Genomic DNA, 16,139 nt, shown 5'->3' on the forward strand with positions numbered 1-16,139 from the left:
CTTCCTTTTATGGAATACCATGCCATAAATTATGACTTATCTTTCTTGCATCTTCAGCCTCTTCCTTTCTACTGGCTTCTTGATATTAACATTTACGCATACTCAAGTCTCTTCTATGTTAAGAAAAAGTCTTCTCTGGATCTGTTACTAACCTCACTCTCCCTCACTCGTAGCCAAAGTCCTCAAAAGAAAACTACACTGGAAATTCCCAAATACTGATTCATGGACTATAAGACCATCAGGAGATATTTTTAGGTGTCCGTAGCAAAATAAAAAGGAAATGAGCTAATGTTGTCCATATTTACTCATATAGCAAGTTATAGATATGAGTCAGATTAAGGTTACTATTTTCTCCTGAAGACTGTTCATTGTTCTTTTATATCCTTCCCAGTTTTCTGAAATTCAATGCTTTTTAATAAAATAATGACAGTAGTAGGTAGAACTAAAAACATTTCTGCTTGGCAAAATAAAAACTTACCCTGTCTACATAATACAAAAATATTTTGCATTTATTTACTGTTGCTTTAAGTTTAAAAGTGTTGAACTGACTTTATTATATTTATTTCCTCACCTCTAACTCACCAACCAATACTTCTCCATCGGGATACTGCGCCAACAACTCTGCCAAAAATGCTGTTACTGAGGTACCTGGTGAGCTCTGTAAAGCAAAAGATAATTTTCATTTTATTAGATCCTTCGGTACATTGGAAAAATCGACCACTTCCTCTTCCATAAAAAGTTTACCTTTTATGGCTTCCATTATACTCCATCTACTGGTTTTCTGCACCTTTCCTTGACTTCATTTCCATAGTCTTTCACCGCCTCCTCCTCTACTAAATCACACTAGTGCTGGAAATCCTTGGTCTCTGTCCTATCTAACTTGTATTAGTCTACATTGTCTCCCAGGGTGATTTCATTCCCTCCCAGAGCTTCTGTGTCTAGAATCTGTGTCTGATTTCTTTATGTGACATTTGATAAGTGACCTGAGATGAGTCAGAAACTGAGTTCATCAGTTTTCCCTCCTTTCAAATCTGTTCATCCTCCATATCAGTAGATAGCATTATCATCTACTTTCATGCTCAAGCCTGAAATTTAGAAGTTGCCTTGACTTCCATCTTTCCTTTATCACCTACATTTAATTCTAATCAGTAAGACAGTTAATTGTTTTAAACAATTCTCAAATCTGTCATCTTCTTTCCACCCTCCCTGCCGACATCCTGGTCTAGGCTACCATCGTTTCTTTCCCTACCACTGCAGTGAATTCCTACATGGACTCTCTCACTCTTCAAAACATCCTCTAAACTGCAACCAGAATGATCTTCTAGAAATGCAAATCTGACAATATCACTTCCCTGCTTAATGCCTTTTAGTGATATCCCGTTACTCTGATGACCACAGTCAGAATTCTCAACACGGCTCCAAAGGCTCTGCTCAGAAGCCAGATTGGGTCCGACTTCCTCTCTGGCTTTTTTATCACTCTTCTTCATTCATTCCCTTCCAGCCAAAAAGCAGTTCCTCCAAGACACCCTGCTGTCTCCTATCTCAGTGTTCCTGCTCACGGGATTCCAATGCACAGAATATTTTCTCCTATGTGAGTCTTCGTACTTATAACTCCTACTCATCCTTCAGAGTTGAGCTTAATTCCTGCCCTCCTTAGTGAAGCCTTCCCTGACCTACATTTCTCCAAACTGTTTGTTCACCCTATCAATCAATTCTCAAATATCCTGTAATTTTCCTTGTCAGTACTTTGTACACTTACAATTGTTTGATTGGTCATTTATGAATTGTTTAATGTCTGACTTCCTTAAGAATCTGTAAACTCTATCAAGACAGAAATCATGTCTATGTCATTTATCACCATATTTGCAATATCTAGCACAATGCCTGACATAGCTTAGGTGCATAATAAATATGTTGATGATTGATTTATTGACTCTTTTTAGAGCTGAGGAACTAGCCTCTCTAAATAACAGTACTTTGTGGAAAAATGCATTCACATTCTAACATGACTTTTCTTTCCTCAACCACACTTCTTTAATTTCTTTCTTTCTCTCTCTTGCTCTCTTTATATACATAGAAATGGTGCTCTCATTCTCCGACCTATATGTAAAAAGTCTCTAATGTGATGGGCATTGGAAAAAGCGTGGGTTCTGGAAGAAGGGTTAGGTCAAAGACCTAAGGGTGAAATACCCTGGGGATTAGGTTTTTATCTCAGACTATGTCTGAGATAGGTTTTTTCTCTATTCTCCAGGCTCTAACGTTTCTGGATTTTTGTTTTTTCTCTAGTAAAGAATCAGAAGCACAGCTAAGCCAACCACAACCCTTTATTTTCTTTTATCAGAATTGTGTAGGAAAGATAAAAATCTATTCTTGGATACCAACATTGAGTCCATAACTTAAATGCAAAGGTCCAAAAAAGTGGAATCTATGAGTTGTGGAATATGCAGATAATCAACCAAAGTGATGAATCCCACTTACTACGACAAACAATGGATGAAAGTTCCCATTGTTTCCTATTCTTGCCAACTCTGGTTTTAACTGACTTTTAAATTTTTACCAGTTTGGTGACTGCAAATGCTATCTCATTGAAGCTTTATTTTGCAGTTCCCTAGTTATTAAAGCATTGGGTGTTGAAGTTGGCTCTTAACAGTGGTAACTTGAATAGTCTATGATATTTACCACACAGAAATAAGCAAATACTACAAGTCAGGACTTCCTCACACAGGAGGACCAGTTGTTAAATATTACCAGTCCACAGCTGTTGATAAGGCTGAATATTTACTCATACCTTTATGGGCTTTCATGTTTTCTCTTGTTAAAATACCTGTTGGTTTTGGCCTAGTTTTTAAAATTAAGCTAATTTTTTCTTTGTAACTCATGCACAGTTGCTCTTTATGTATCGTAAACACTAATCCTTTATCAGTTAAATGTATTGCCAATATCTTCTCCCAGAATGCAGCTTGTATTTTCATTGCTTCCTCATGTCATTTAAAAAATAATCATTAAAAAATTATTTTGGACATGTGAAAATCTTTACATTATTAATGTATACAACTTGGTGAGTTCAGAGATTAACATATATCCATGGCACAATCACTATAATCTATGCCATAAGCCTGTCACCTCAAAAAGTTTCCTTCTGACCTCTTAATTAGTATTATTATTTTTGTGATAAGACTTCATATAAGATCTACCATTTTAGCAAAATTTTAAGCATACAATATAGTATTGTTTCTATACACACTATGCTGTACAGTAGATCTCTAGGACTTATTTATCTTGTATGGACAACACTTTGTACCTGTATTAGTCCATTTTCATGCTGCTAATAAAGAAATACCTTTATTATTTCCAAATAAAGGAAACAGGTTTATTTGACTCACAGTTCCACATGGCTGGGGAGGTCTCACAATAATGGCGGAAGGCAAAGAGGAGCAAGTCACATCCTACATGGTGGCAAGCAAGAGAGTATGTGCAGGGGAACTCCTCTTTATAAAACCATCATATCTCATGAGACTTATTCACTATCATGAGAATAGCACAGAAAAGACCTGTCCCCATGATTCAGTTACCTCCCACTAGGGCCCTCCTGTGACATGTGGGTATTATGGGAGCTACCATTCAAGATGAGATTGGTGTGGGGACACAGCCAAACCATATCAGTACCCTTTGACTAACACCTTTCCATTTCCCCTTCTCTCAGCCTTTGGCAACCACCATTCTACTCACCTTCTATAAATTTGATTGTTTTAGATTCATCATAGAAATGTGATATGGTTTGGATGTGCTGCCCAAATCTCATGCTGAATTGTAATCCCCAGTGCTGGAGGTGGGACCTGTGGGAAATGTTTAGATCATGGGGGTAGACCCCTCATGCATGGTGCTTTTTGTGATAGTGAGTTCTCATGATATCCGGTCATGTAAAACTGTGTTGCACACCCTCCCCCCTTTCTTTCCCTCTTGCTATTGCTTTTGCTATATGAGATCCCTACTCCCCCTTTGCCTTCTGCCATGATTGTGAGCCTCCTAAGGCCTCCCCAGAAGCTGCTGAAGGTGCTATACTTCCTCTACAGCCTGCAGAACCATGAGCCAACTAAACCTCTTTTCTTATAAATTACCTAGTCTCAAGCATTTCCTTATAGTGATGCAAAAATGGCCTAATGCATAAAATTGGTATCAAGGAGTGAGGCATTGATATAAAGATACCTGAAATTATGGAAGTGACTTTAGAATTGGGTAACAAGCAGAGGTTGGAAGAGTTTGGAGGATTCAGAAAAAGACAGGAAGATGAGGGAAAATTTAGAACTTCTTATAGACTGGTTAAATGGTTGTGACCAAAATGCTGGATAGTGATAAGGACAGTGAAGTCCATGCTGATGAGGTCTCAGGTGGAAATAAAGAATTTATTGGGAACTGGAGCAAAGGTCATGTATGTTGTGCCTTAGCAAAGAACTTGGCTGTATTCTGTTCATGCCGTAGGGATCTGTGGAAGTTTGAACTAAAGCCTGATGATTTAGGGTATCTGGAGGAAGAAACTTCTAAGCCACAAAGTATTCAAAATGTGGTCTGGCTGCTTCTTACAACCTATGTTCAGATGTGGGAGCATAGAAATTGATTTAAAGTTGGAATTTAAATTTTAAAAGGGAAGCACAGTGTAAAAGTTTGGAAAATTGGCAGCCTGGACATGTGGCAACAAGCAGAGGTTGGAAGACAGAAAAAGCTTTTTCTCAGGAGAGAAATTCGAGGAGGCTGTGGAGTAACCACTTGCTAGAAAAATTTGCCAAGAGAAAGGGAGGCAAGTGCTAATAGCCAAGATAACGGAGAAAAGGCCTTGAAGGCATTTCAGAAAGTTTCACGGCAGTCCCTCCCTTCACAGACCTAGAAGCCAAGGAGCGAAGAATGGTTTCACAGGCCAGGCCCAAGGCCCCACTTCCCTGCTCAGTCTCAAGACACTGTTCCCCACATTCCCACTGTTCTGGCTCTAGCCCTTGTTCAAAGGAGCCCAAATACAGCTCAGGCCATAGCTCCATGGGGGCAAGCTCTAAGCCTTGGCAGCTTCCACGCTGTGTTAAGCTTGTAGGTGCACAGAATGCAACAGTAAAAGAGATATGGCAGCCTCTGCCTTGATTTCAGAGGATGCATGGAAAAGCCTGGGTGCCCAGGCAGAAGTCTGCTGCAGGGCAGAGCTGTCACAGAGAGTTTTCTACTAGGGCAGTGCCAAGGGGAAACATGAGGCTGAAGCCTCCACAGAGTCCCCAGTGGGGCACTACCTAGTGGAGCTGTTAGAAAGGGGTTACTGTCCTCCAGACCCCAGAGCGGTAGAGCCACTGGAAGCTTGTGCCCTGCACCTGGAAAAGCTGCAGATATTCAACAAACCATGAGAGCAGCAGTGGAGGCTGAACCCTGCAAACCACAGAGGCAGAGCTTCCCAGGGCCTTAGGAGCCCACCCCTTTCATCAGTGTGCCCTGGATGTGGGATATGGAGTCAAAATAGATTATTGTGGAGCTTTAAGATTTAATGACTGTCCTGCTGGGTTTAGAACTTGCATGGGGCCTATACTCACTTTCTTTTGACTAGTTTCTCCTTTTTGGTATGGGAATGCTGACCCAGTGTTGATATTCCCATTGTACCTTGGAAATAAATAACTTGTCTTTGATTTTATAGACTCATAGGTGAAATGGACTTGCTTTGTCACAGATGAGACTTTGGACTTTTGGGTTAATGCTGAAATGAGTTAAGACTTTGGGAGACAATTGGGACGGCATGATTCTATTTTGCAATGAATGTGAGAAGGACATTTGGGAGGGGCCAGGTAAGAAATAATACAGTTTAGATGTCCTGCCCACATCTCATGTTGAAACGTAATCTCCAGTGCTGGAGGTGGGACCTGGTGGGAGGTGCTTAGATCACAGGGTTGGACCCTTCATGGCTTGGTGCTGTCTTCATGACAGTGTGTTCTTGTGAGATATGGTCATTTAACAGTGTGTGGTACTTCCCCCAACTTCTTTCTCTCCTTTTTGCTCCTGCTCTCCCTTTGCTTCTGCCATGACTGTAAGCTTCCTGAGGCCTCCCTAAGCCAAGCAGATGCCAGCACCATGCTTCCTGTATATCCCGCAGAACTGTGAGTCAATTAAACTTCTTTTCTTATGAACTACCCAGTCTTGGGTATTTCTTTATAGCCATGCAAAAACAGCCTAATACAAATGGCATTATGTAGCATTTGTCCCCCTGCATCTGGTTTATTTCACTTAGCATGTCTTCCAGGTTCATCCACAGTGTAGAAAATATACAGGATTTCATCATTTTTTAAGGCCGAATAATATTCCATTGTGTCAAATTCATTCATTTGTCATTCATTTGAACATTTAAGCCATTGTCATCTCTTGGCTATTGTGAAAAATCCTGCAATGAACATGGGCGTGAAGATATCTCTTTGAGATTTTGATTTCAATTCCTTTGAATTCAAAGGGAACTGGAGCAAAGGTGACTCTTGTTATGTTTTAGCAAAGAGACTGGTGGCATTTTTTCCCTGCCCTAGAGATACGTGAAACTTCGAACTTGAGAGAGATGATTTAGGGTATCTGGCCAAAGAAACTTCCAAGCAGCAAAGCATACAAGAGGTGACTTGGGTGCTGTTAAAGGCATTCAGTTTCAAAAGGGAAATAGAGCATAAAAGTTTGGAAAATTTGCAGCCGGACAATGTAATGGAGAAGAAAATCCCATTGATATTAGTTATTCTTTAACTGCTTGGTAGAATTCAGCAGTGTAGCCATCAGGTCCTGGGATTTCATTGGATAAGAGATTTTCTATTATGGCTTTAATCTTGTTACTCATTATTGGAATCCCCAGATTTTCTACTTCTTATGGTTCAATATTGTCATATGTTGGTTGAATGTGTCCAGGAATTTTTCCATTTTTTTGTAGGTTTCCCAATTTATTGGTGTATAGTTCATAATATTCTCTAATGCTTCTTTGTATTCATAGGTATTAGTTGTTAAGTCTCCTTTTCTGTTTCTGACTTTGTCTCTTTTCTTTCTTCTTTCTGTTGGTCTAGCTAAAGGTTTGTCAATTTTCTTTGTCATTTCAAAAAACCGACTTTATGTTTCATTGATCTTTGGTATTTTTGCAGCCTCATTTTCATTTATTTCTGCTCTAATTTTTATTAAATCTTTTCTTCTGATAAATTTGGGTCGGGTTTGTTCTTGAATTTCTAGTTCCTGGAAGTGCATAATTTGGTTGTTTATTGAAGTTTTTTTTTTTTTTTTTTTTTTGAGACGGAGTCTTGCTCTGTCATCCAGGCTGGAGTTCAGTGGCACGATGGTGGCTCACTGCAATCTCTGCCTCCAGGGTTCAAGCGATTCTCCTGCCTCGCCCTCCCCAGTAGCTGGGATTACAGGCATCTACCACCACATCCAGTTAATTTTTTAATTTTTACTAGAGACAGAGTTTCTCCATGTTGGCCAGGCTGGTGTTGAATTCTTGACCTCAAATGATCCACCCACCTTGGCCTCCCAAAGTGCTGGGATTACAGGCATGAGCCACCACACTCGACCTTTCTTCTTTTTTGATGTGGGTATTTATTGTTATAAACTTCTCTCTTGGCACTACTTTTGCTGTATTCCACAGATTATGGTATTTTGCATTCTTATACTCATTTGTAATAATTTTTCTTTTAATTTTTTCATTGACCCATTGATTATTTAGGAGCATGTTGTTTAATTTCCATGTGCTTGTGTAGTTTCCAAGGTTCCTCCTGTTATTGATCTCTAGTTTTATTCCATTGTGGTCAGAAAAGATAATTTATATGATTTTGACTTCTGAATCTGCTGAGACTTGTTTTGTGGCCTCACAATGATCTATTCTAGAAAATGTTTCATGTGCTGATGAGAAGAATGTGTATTCTGAAGTGTTTGCCTGAAATGTTCTGTAAATGTCAGTTAGGCCTATTTGGTCTCATGTGGAATTTAATGCTGATTATTTGTTAATTTTCTATCTGGAAGATCTGTCCATTACTGAGAGTATGGTATTGAAATTCTCTACTATTAATAGAGTTTTACACTCTCCCTCTTCTTTTAGATCTATTAATGTTTGCTTTATATACCGGGGTGCACCTGTGTTGGGTACATATTTATAATTGTTCTAACCTCTTGATGAATCAGCTCCTTTATTATTACATAGTAACACTTCTTTGCCTGTTCTTATAGTCTTGGACTTGTAGTCTATCTTATCTGATGAAAGGATAGCTACTCCTACTCTTTCTTGGTTTGGATTTACATAGAATATCTTTTCCTATTCTCTCCCTTCCAGTCTATGTGTGTCTTTATGGGTGAAGAGGGATTTTTTTTTTTTTTAGGACAGCATATAGTTGGATTTGTTTCTGTATCCATTCAGTAACTCTATACCTTTTAATTGGAGAATTTAGTCTATTTACATTTAGTGTTATTACTGACAGGTAAGAACTCATTACTGCCATTTTGTTACCTCTTTTCTCGTTGTTTTGTAACTCTTCTCTTCCTTTGTCACCATATTCCTTTGTGGTTAATTAAGTGATTTTCTCTAGTAGTATGGTTTAATTTGTCATTTTTTATTTTTAGTGTATTTCTTGAAGGCTTTTGATTTGTGGTTACCATGAGGCTTACAAAAACATCTAAGATATAACAAACTATTTTGAACAGCTGATTGTTGATCACAGAGAAAAGAATAAAAACAATCAAACAGAGAAAAAACTTCAAAATTCTAGGCTTTAACTCCATCCTCCAACATTTTCACTTTCTGGCATCTCAATTTACATGTGTTTATATTGCCTGTCTCTTAACAGGATGCTGTAGCTATTGTAATTTTTGATAGACTTGTCTTTTTGTCTTCATTCTGGAGTTATAAGTGGATTGCATACCACAAGTACAGTGTTATAGTATTCTGAGTTGTCTGTGTACTTACCATTTTTCTTTCTTTTTAAAATATTTAAAAATTTTTAAAGTTTTAAAATATTGACACATAATTGTTCATTATGTGGTACAAAGTAATGTTGTAATACATGTAATGTATAATGATCATATTAAGGTAATTAGCATATTCATCATCTCATATATTTATCACTTCTTTGTGTTTGGAAATTCAATATCCTCTTTCTAGCTATTTGAAACTGTATATTATTGTTAACTAACTGTAGTCACCCTACACTGCCATAGAACATAAGAACTATTCCTCCTATCTAGTTGTAATTTGTGTCCTTTAATAAATCTCTCCATGTCACCCTCTTCCATCTACCCTTTTCTGCCTCTAATATCCTCTGTTCCAGTTTTTACATCTATGAGATCATCTTTTTTTTCAGTTTCTACAGATGAGTAAGAACATGTGGTGTCCTTAGTTTATCTCACTTTCTGTCCCTAGTTTATCTCACTTCACATAATATCCTCCAGTTTCATCCATGTTGCCATGAAGGTCAGAATTTTATTCTTTTTTATGGCTGAATGGTATTCCATTATGTATATATGACACATTTTCTTTATCCATTCATCCACTGGACACCTAGGTTGATTCCATATCTTGGCTATTGTGAATTTAGTGTTGTGAAAAACATGGGGGTGCAGATATGTTTTTCATATACCGATTTCCTTCTTCTTGGAATGCCCAGTAGAGATCTGGATCATATGGCTTTTTTTTTTTTTTTTTTTTTTTTTTTTTGAGAAGATATCTCGCTCTGTCGCCCAGGCTGGAGTGCAGTGGCACGATCTTGGCTCACTGCAACTTCTGCCTCCCAGGTTCAAGTGATTCTCCTGCCTCAGCCTCCTGAGTAGATGGGATTACAAGTGCTCACCACCACACCTGGCTAATTTTTTGTATTTTTAATAGAGATGGAGTTTCTCCATGTTGGCCAGGCTGGTCTCGAACTCTTGACCTCAAGTGATAACCCGCCTCAGCCTCCCAAAGTGCTAGGATTACAGGAGTGAGCCACCACACCTGGCCCCTATTTGTAGCTTTGAAAGGAATCTCTATACTGTTTTCCATAGTGGCTGTATTAATTCACATTCCTACCAACAGTGTATAAGAATTCGCTTTTCTCTACACTCTTGCGAGCATTTATTTTTTTTGCATTTTTGGTAATAGCCATCTTAACCAGGGCAAGATTATATCTGATTGTGGTTTTGATTTGCATTTCCCTGATGATTAGTGATGTTGCTGAGCATTTTAAAAATATATTTCTTGGCCATATATAGGTTTTATTTTGAGAAATGTCTGCTTATATCATTTGCTGTTTTTTAAACCGATTATTTATTTGCTGTTGAAATGCTTGAGTTCCTTGTATATTCTGGATATTAATCTCCTGTCAGATGAGTAGTTTGCAAATATTTTCTCCCATCCTGTATATTGTCTTTTCACTTTGTTGACTATTTCCTTTGCTGTGCAGAGAAGCTTTTTAGTTTGCTATAATCCATTTGTTTATTTTTGCTTTTTTGCCTGTGCTTTTTTTTTTTTTTTTTTTGAGATGGAGTTTCGCTCTTGTTGCCCAGGCCAGAGTGCAATGGCATGATATTGGCTCACTGCAACCTCTGTCTCCTGGGTTCGCCTACCTCAACCTCCCGAGTAGCTGGGACTACAGGCATGCACCAAAATTAGCCTGGCTAATTTTGTATTTTTAGTAAGAGACGGGGTTTCTCCATGTTGGTCAGGCTGGTCTCGAACTCCCAACCTTTGGTGATCCGCCCACTTCAGCCTCCCAAAGTGCTGGGATTACAGGCATGAGCCACCACACCCGGCCTTGAGTGTGCTTTTGAGGTCTTATAAAATCTTTTTTCCAGACCAATGTCCTAAAGCATCTCTCCTGTGTTTTCTTCTGATAGTTTTATCATTTTGAGTATTACATTTGTACATAGGTATGTATATACATCAATCAGACAACAGAAAGAAATAAAGGGCATGCAAATCGGTAAAGAGGAAGTCAAACTGTCGCTGTTTGCTGTGGCATGACTGTATATCTAGAAAACCATATATATATATATATATATATATACACACACACACACAATAGAATATTATTATGTCTTCTTGGCTCCTTTGTTGAAAATCACTTGGCTGTAAATGCATGGGTATATTTCTGAGCTCTCTAATCTGTTGCATTGGTGTATGTGTCTGTTTTTAAGCCGGGACCATGATTTTTGGTTACTATGGCTTCGTAGCATATTATTCTGAAGTCAGGCAGAAGAATGATGGTGGTATTTTGGTGGAATTGCATTGAATTTGTAGATTGCTTTTGGCAGTATGGTCATTTTCACAATATTGATTCTACCCATCCATGAGCATCAGATGTATTTCCATTTGTTTGTGTCATCTGATTTCCTGCAGCAGTGTTTTGTAGTTTTCCTTGTAGAGGTCTTTCACCTTCTTGGTTAAGTATATTCCTAAGTTGTTTTTTTGTTTTGTTTTGTTTTGTTTTGCAGCTATTGTAAAAGCAGCTGAGTTCTTGATTTGATTCTCAGCTTGGTCGCTGCTAGGGTATAGCAGAGCTACTGATTTGTGTACACTAATTTCATATCCTGAAATTTCACTGAATTCATTTACCATTTCTAGGAGCTTTCTGGATGAGTCTTTAGGGTTTACCCGTTACCCATCCCTACCCCTTTCCTGCCCCTCACTACCTTTCCCAGCCTCTGGTAACCATCCTTCTATTCTCTATGTCTATAAGTTAAATTATTTTGGTTTTTAGGTTCTACAAATTGGTGAGAACATGAAATGTTTGTCTTTCTGTTTAACATAATTTTAAAAACCTATACAAATCATATTTCATCTTTTGTTTCTTGAGACAGGTCAGTCTTGCTCTGTTGCCCAGGCTGGAGTGCAATGACATAATTATAGCCCACTGCAGCCTCCACTTCCTGGGCTCAAGCAATCCTCCCACCTCAGCCTCCCACGTGGCTGAGACTATAGGAGTGTGCCACTACACCTGGCTAATTTTTGTAGAGATGAGGTTTTGCTATGTTGCCCAGGCTGGATATTTCATCTTTAACTTGTGAGGCTTTTGTTGTTTTAAAAGAAAATCAATTTTTTTTTTTTTTTTTTTTTGTGAGATGGAGTCTCGCTCTGTCACTCAGGCTGGAGTGCAGTGGCTGGATCTCAGCTCACTGCAAGCTCCGCCTCCCGGGTTCACGCCATTCTCCTGCCTCAGCCTCCTGACTAGCTGGGACTACAGGCGCCTGCCACCACGCCTAGCTAGTTTTTTGTATTTTTTAGTAGAGACGGGGTTTCACCGTGTTAGCCAGGATGGTCTCGATCTCCTGACCTCGTGATCTGCCCGTCTCAGCCTCCCAAAGTGCTGGGATTACAGGCTTGAGCCACCGCGCCTGGCCTCGCAGATCAAATATTTATTTGATGATTACCCCTATAGGCACACTGAGTTGCCCAAAGATTGGACTGGGTCGCCCATGAGAATGTCTCAGTCATATTCTTCATTAGTAATTGTTTTTTTGGCCTCTAACAGAGAAATGTGGGAGGAATGAGTTCCTAAATTGAATGTCAAAGTTCTTACGTAACCCCTATACCCCCAACTCCCAAAAATGGTCTCTTGACAGCTGATGCATTAGAAGAGTTACAGTGTTATGTGGGAGGAACGAGTTCCTAAGTTGAATGTCAAAGTTCTTACGTAACCCCTATACCCCCAACTCCCGAAAATGGTCTCTTGACAGCTGATGCATTAGAAGAGTTACAGTGTTTATTTTGTTTTCTTTCTTCCTTGTTTCCCCTTGAATATAGATGCCTAATGGTTCAGATGACACTTGGTCCCCCAAATTGTACAACACACATGAATCTAGTTCATGTTGTTTCATTGAAACACATGCTCAAAACTCTGTGCTGTATATTATCCACTCAACAAAGACAGACATGTAAAAGATATTTCTTAGAGCGGCCGTTGCAAATAGTAATCATGGTTGTGTTACTTCAGTGGAATGCTATGTTCACCTTTCTGTTAGGAAGGTTAAAACTCTCCAAAGACAAATGTATACAATATGTTTCTAAGCATGTTACTTGTAGGTATGAATCAAGATAGCGTTTTTCCAATAAAATACTGTCTTCACTCTGCTGCCTGTTATACACTGTCAAAATACTCATGTATAAAAGATATTTCTAAGAATGCTAATTGGAGGAATACATTTTTAGACATTAATATTTTATTAATATTATTAATATTTATACAGCCCTTCCCATTGATTTTTGCACCCCCCCAAGCCATCCATTCCAACTAGAACATTGCCCCTGACAGTTGCAAAAGAAGACAGCATCTGATGGGGGGGCTTTGTTGATGGGGGGCTTTGTTGATGGGGGGTTTGTTGATGGGGGGTTTGTTGATGGGGGCTTTGTTGATGGGGGGTTTGTTGATGGGGGATTTGTTGATGGGGGGTTTGTTGATGGGGGGCTTTGTTGATGGGGGGCTTTGTTGATGGGGGGCTTTGCTGATGGGGGGCTTTGCTAGACAGGACATCTACTCTACCAAAGGGTGCTCATGGTAGGTTTGGCAGGAGAGGAAGGCACTGCCATGGTTTGACAGTCACCTGAAGAAGGGGTCCTAAGAACTGCAAAAGTATCTTCTTGAGGCATTATCTGCCCCTATCCCTGCTGGCCCATCAGGAGGACCCATTGGCTCCTGGCATGTGTGTGTTATGTGCATATGCATTTTTATTTTTTTGAGATGAAGTCTCACTCTGTTGCCCAGGCTGGAGTGCAGTGGTGCCATCTCGGCTCACTGCAGCCTCGATCTCCCAGGTTCAAGCGATTCTCCTTCCTCAGTCTCCCAAGTAGCTGGGATTACAGGTGCATGCCACTACGCCCAACTAATGTTTGTAGTTTTTAGTAGAGATGGGGTTTCGCCATGTTGACCAGGCTGGTCTTGAACTCCTGACCTCATGTGATCCGCCCGCCTCTGCCTCCCAAAGTGCTGAGATTACACGCATGAGCCACTGCACTCAGCCTGCATTTTTGTTTATCTTCTTTGTAAATGGTGAAACTGTACTTTCTGCAGGCACTGTAGATCTTCACCTGAGTCTGGCAATTCAAAGGCCTGCACTGATCACCAGGACCAATGCTGGCCATGGACCTGGATCCTAGGCCCTAGGTTTTCAGAGCATCACTGCCAGTCTTCAGGAGACTCATGCATGTGCAGCTCACTTCTGCCAGACTCATCTGCACCTGCAACTAAAGTGCTGAGTCAGCATAGCCAGATCCCCAGATCCCCAGCTCATCAAACTATCCACCCCTTCCCTAAAGATACTTCTATCAGGATATTTCTAAAAGTGCACTTGTGTGAAAAGATCAGGTTTTGGTTGTTGCTTTGTAACATTGTTTTCATGGATCTATGCTTCATGGTATCTGCTCTGTCAATATAGATGTATAAAAGAAGAGTCTTAGAATGTGATTTGCAAGAATGAATCAAGATCAGCTTATTTCTGGGAAAACTGTATTGGGCTCCCTGTGCTGCATGCTCTACCTGCTAATAAGCTATGTGTGAAAGTTGTTAACACTAATACTTGATGTGAATATAAATCGGGATATGCAGTTGCTCTGAAACACTGCGCCTCAGGTTACAGGCACTCTAATGACATAATGACATGTATAAACACATGCTCTCAGTGAGGTTTCTAAATGTAATTATGTGACTGAATGAAGACAGTGTTTTTGTTTTGTTTTGTTTCTTTTTTTTTTTTGAGATGGAGTCTTACTCTGTCCCCCAAGCTGGAGTGCAGTGGCATGATCTTGGCTCATGGCAACCTCCGCCTCCCAGGTTCAAGAGATTCTCCTGCCTCAGCCTCCTGAGTAACTGGGATTACAGGCGTGCACCACCATGCCTGGCTAATTTTTTTGTATTTTTAGTAGAGACAGGGTTTCACTATATTGGCCAGGCTGGTTTTGAACTCCTGACCTCAAGTGATCCGCCCATCTCGGCCTCCCAAAATGCAGGGATTATAGGCGTGAACCACCACGCCTGGCCCATTAGCATTATTTTGTGAAATACTATGTTTATCACACTGTGCTGCATGTTATATGTTTTCTAAAAGAGACATCTGTTAAGGATGTGTCTAATATGCTACTGTGTGTAGCATATTAGACACACCTATTTTTGTGAAACTTACATTCACCAATATAAAGATGTGTCTAATATGCGAATTAATCAGCATATTATTTTTTGTCTGAAAGATATGTACTCACCAATCTCTATTGCATGTATACACTCCCCATAGATGTGTGAGAGACGATTCTAAGGTTTTCTTTTTTGAGATGGAGTCTCGCTCTGTCACCCAGGCTGGAGTGCAGTGGCGCAATCTCGGCTCACTGCAACCTCTGCCTCCCAGGTTCAAGCAATTCTCCCTGCCTCAGCCTCCCGAGAAGCTGGTATTACAGGCACCCACCAAAATCTCCACCACCACACCCAGCTAATTTTTTGTATTTTTAGTAGACACAGGGTTTCGCCATGCTGGCCAGACTTGTCTCGAACTCCTGACCTCAGGAGATTGATCTGCCTCGGCCTCCCAAAGTGCTGGGATTACAGGTGTGAGCCACTGTGCCCAGCCATAAGGTTTCCTTTTACACGAACAAATCAAGACACCATTCTTTCTGTATAACACTGGGTTCACCACTCTGCTGTATGATATACACTCCCTAAAGAGACATGAGCAAAGATGTTTATAAGAATGTTCGCTCCAGAATGAGTCAAGATAGTGTCACTGGTGTGAATCACTCTCTTTAACACTCTGAGGTGCATGTTATATATTCTGTAAACAGACATATTTAAAAGATGTTTCCAACAGTGTTTTTTTCTTTCTTTCTTTCTTTTCTTTTCTTTTTTTTTTTTCCAACAGCGTTTAGTAACACTACTCTACAAATCAGGATGGTTTTATTTGTTACTTGTGTAAATGAATCAGATAAATCAAGATGGTGTTATTTGTGTGAAATACAATGTTTACCACCTGTGATGCATGTTATACATGCACATATTAAAAATACATGTTTTTCTGTAAAGAAACATGTATAACATATGTTGCTAAGAATTCTTTTTCCTTAATGAATCAGGATACTGTTCTGTATAAAACTGAAAACATTCTGTGCTTAGAGATATATATATATAAAAGTTATTTCTAAGATTGCTAGTTAT

General features: G+C 39.5%; 1 long non-coding RNA gene across 1 annotated transcript in view; it reads right to left on the reverse strand.

Annotated features, from left to right (window-relative positions):
• Positions 1-621: 621 nt before the first annotated feature.
• LOC116276332 overlaps positions 622-16,139 on the reverse strand; it is a 38,835-nt gene continuing 23,317 nt past the window's right edge. The window contains exon 3 of the long non-coding RNA XR_004185749.1: positions 622-658. This is a non-coding gene — a long non-coding RNA (uncharacterized LOC116276332). The remainder of the gene's footprint in view (positions 659-16,139) is intronic.

The sequence above is a fragment of the Papio anubis genome, chromosome 8 (genome assembly GCF_008728515.1).
Source record: "Papio anubis isolate 15944 chromosome 8, Panubis1.0, whole genome shotgun sequence".
In the NCBI taxonomy this organism is placed as follows: domain Eukaryota; kingdom Metazoa; phylum Chordata; class Mammalia; order Primates; family Cercopithecidae; genus Papio; species Papio anubis.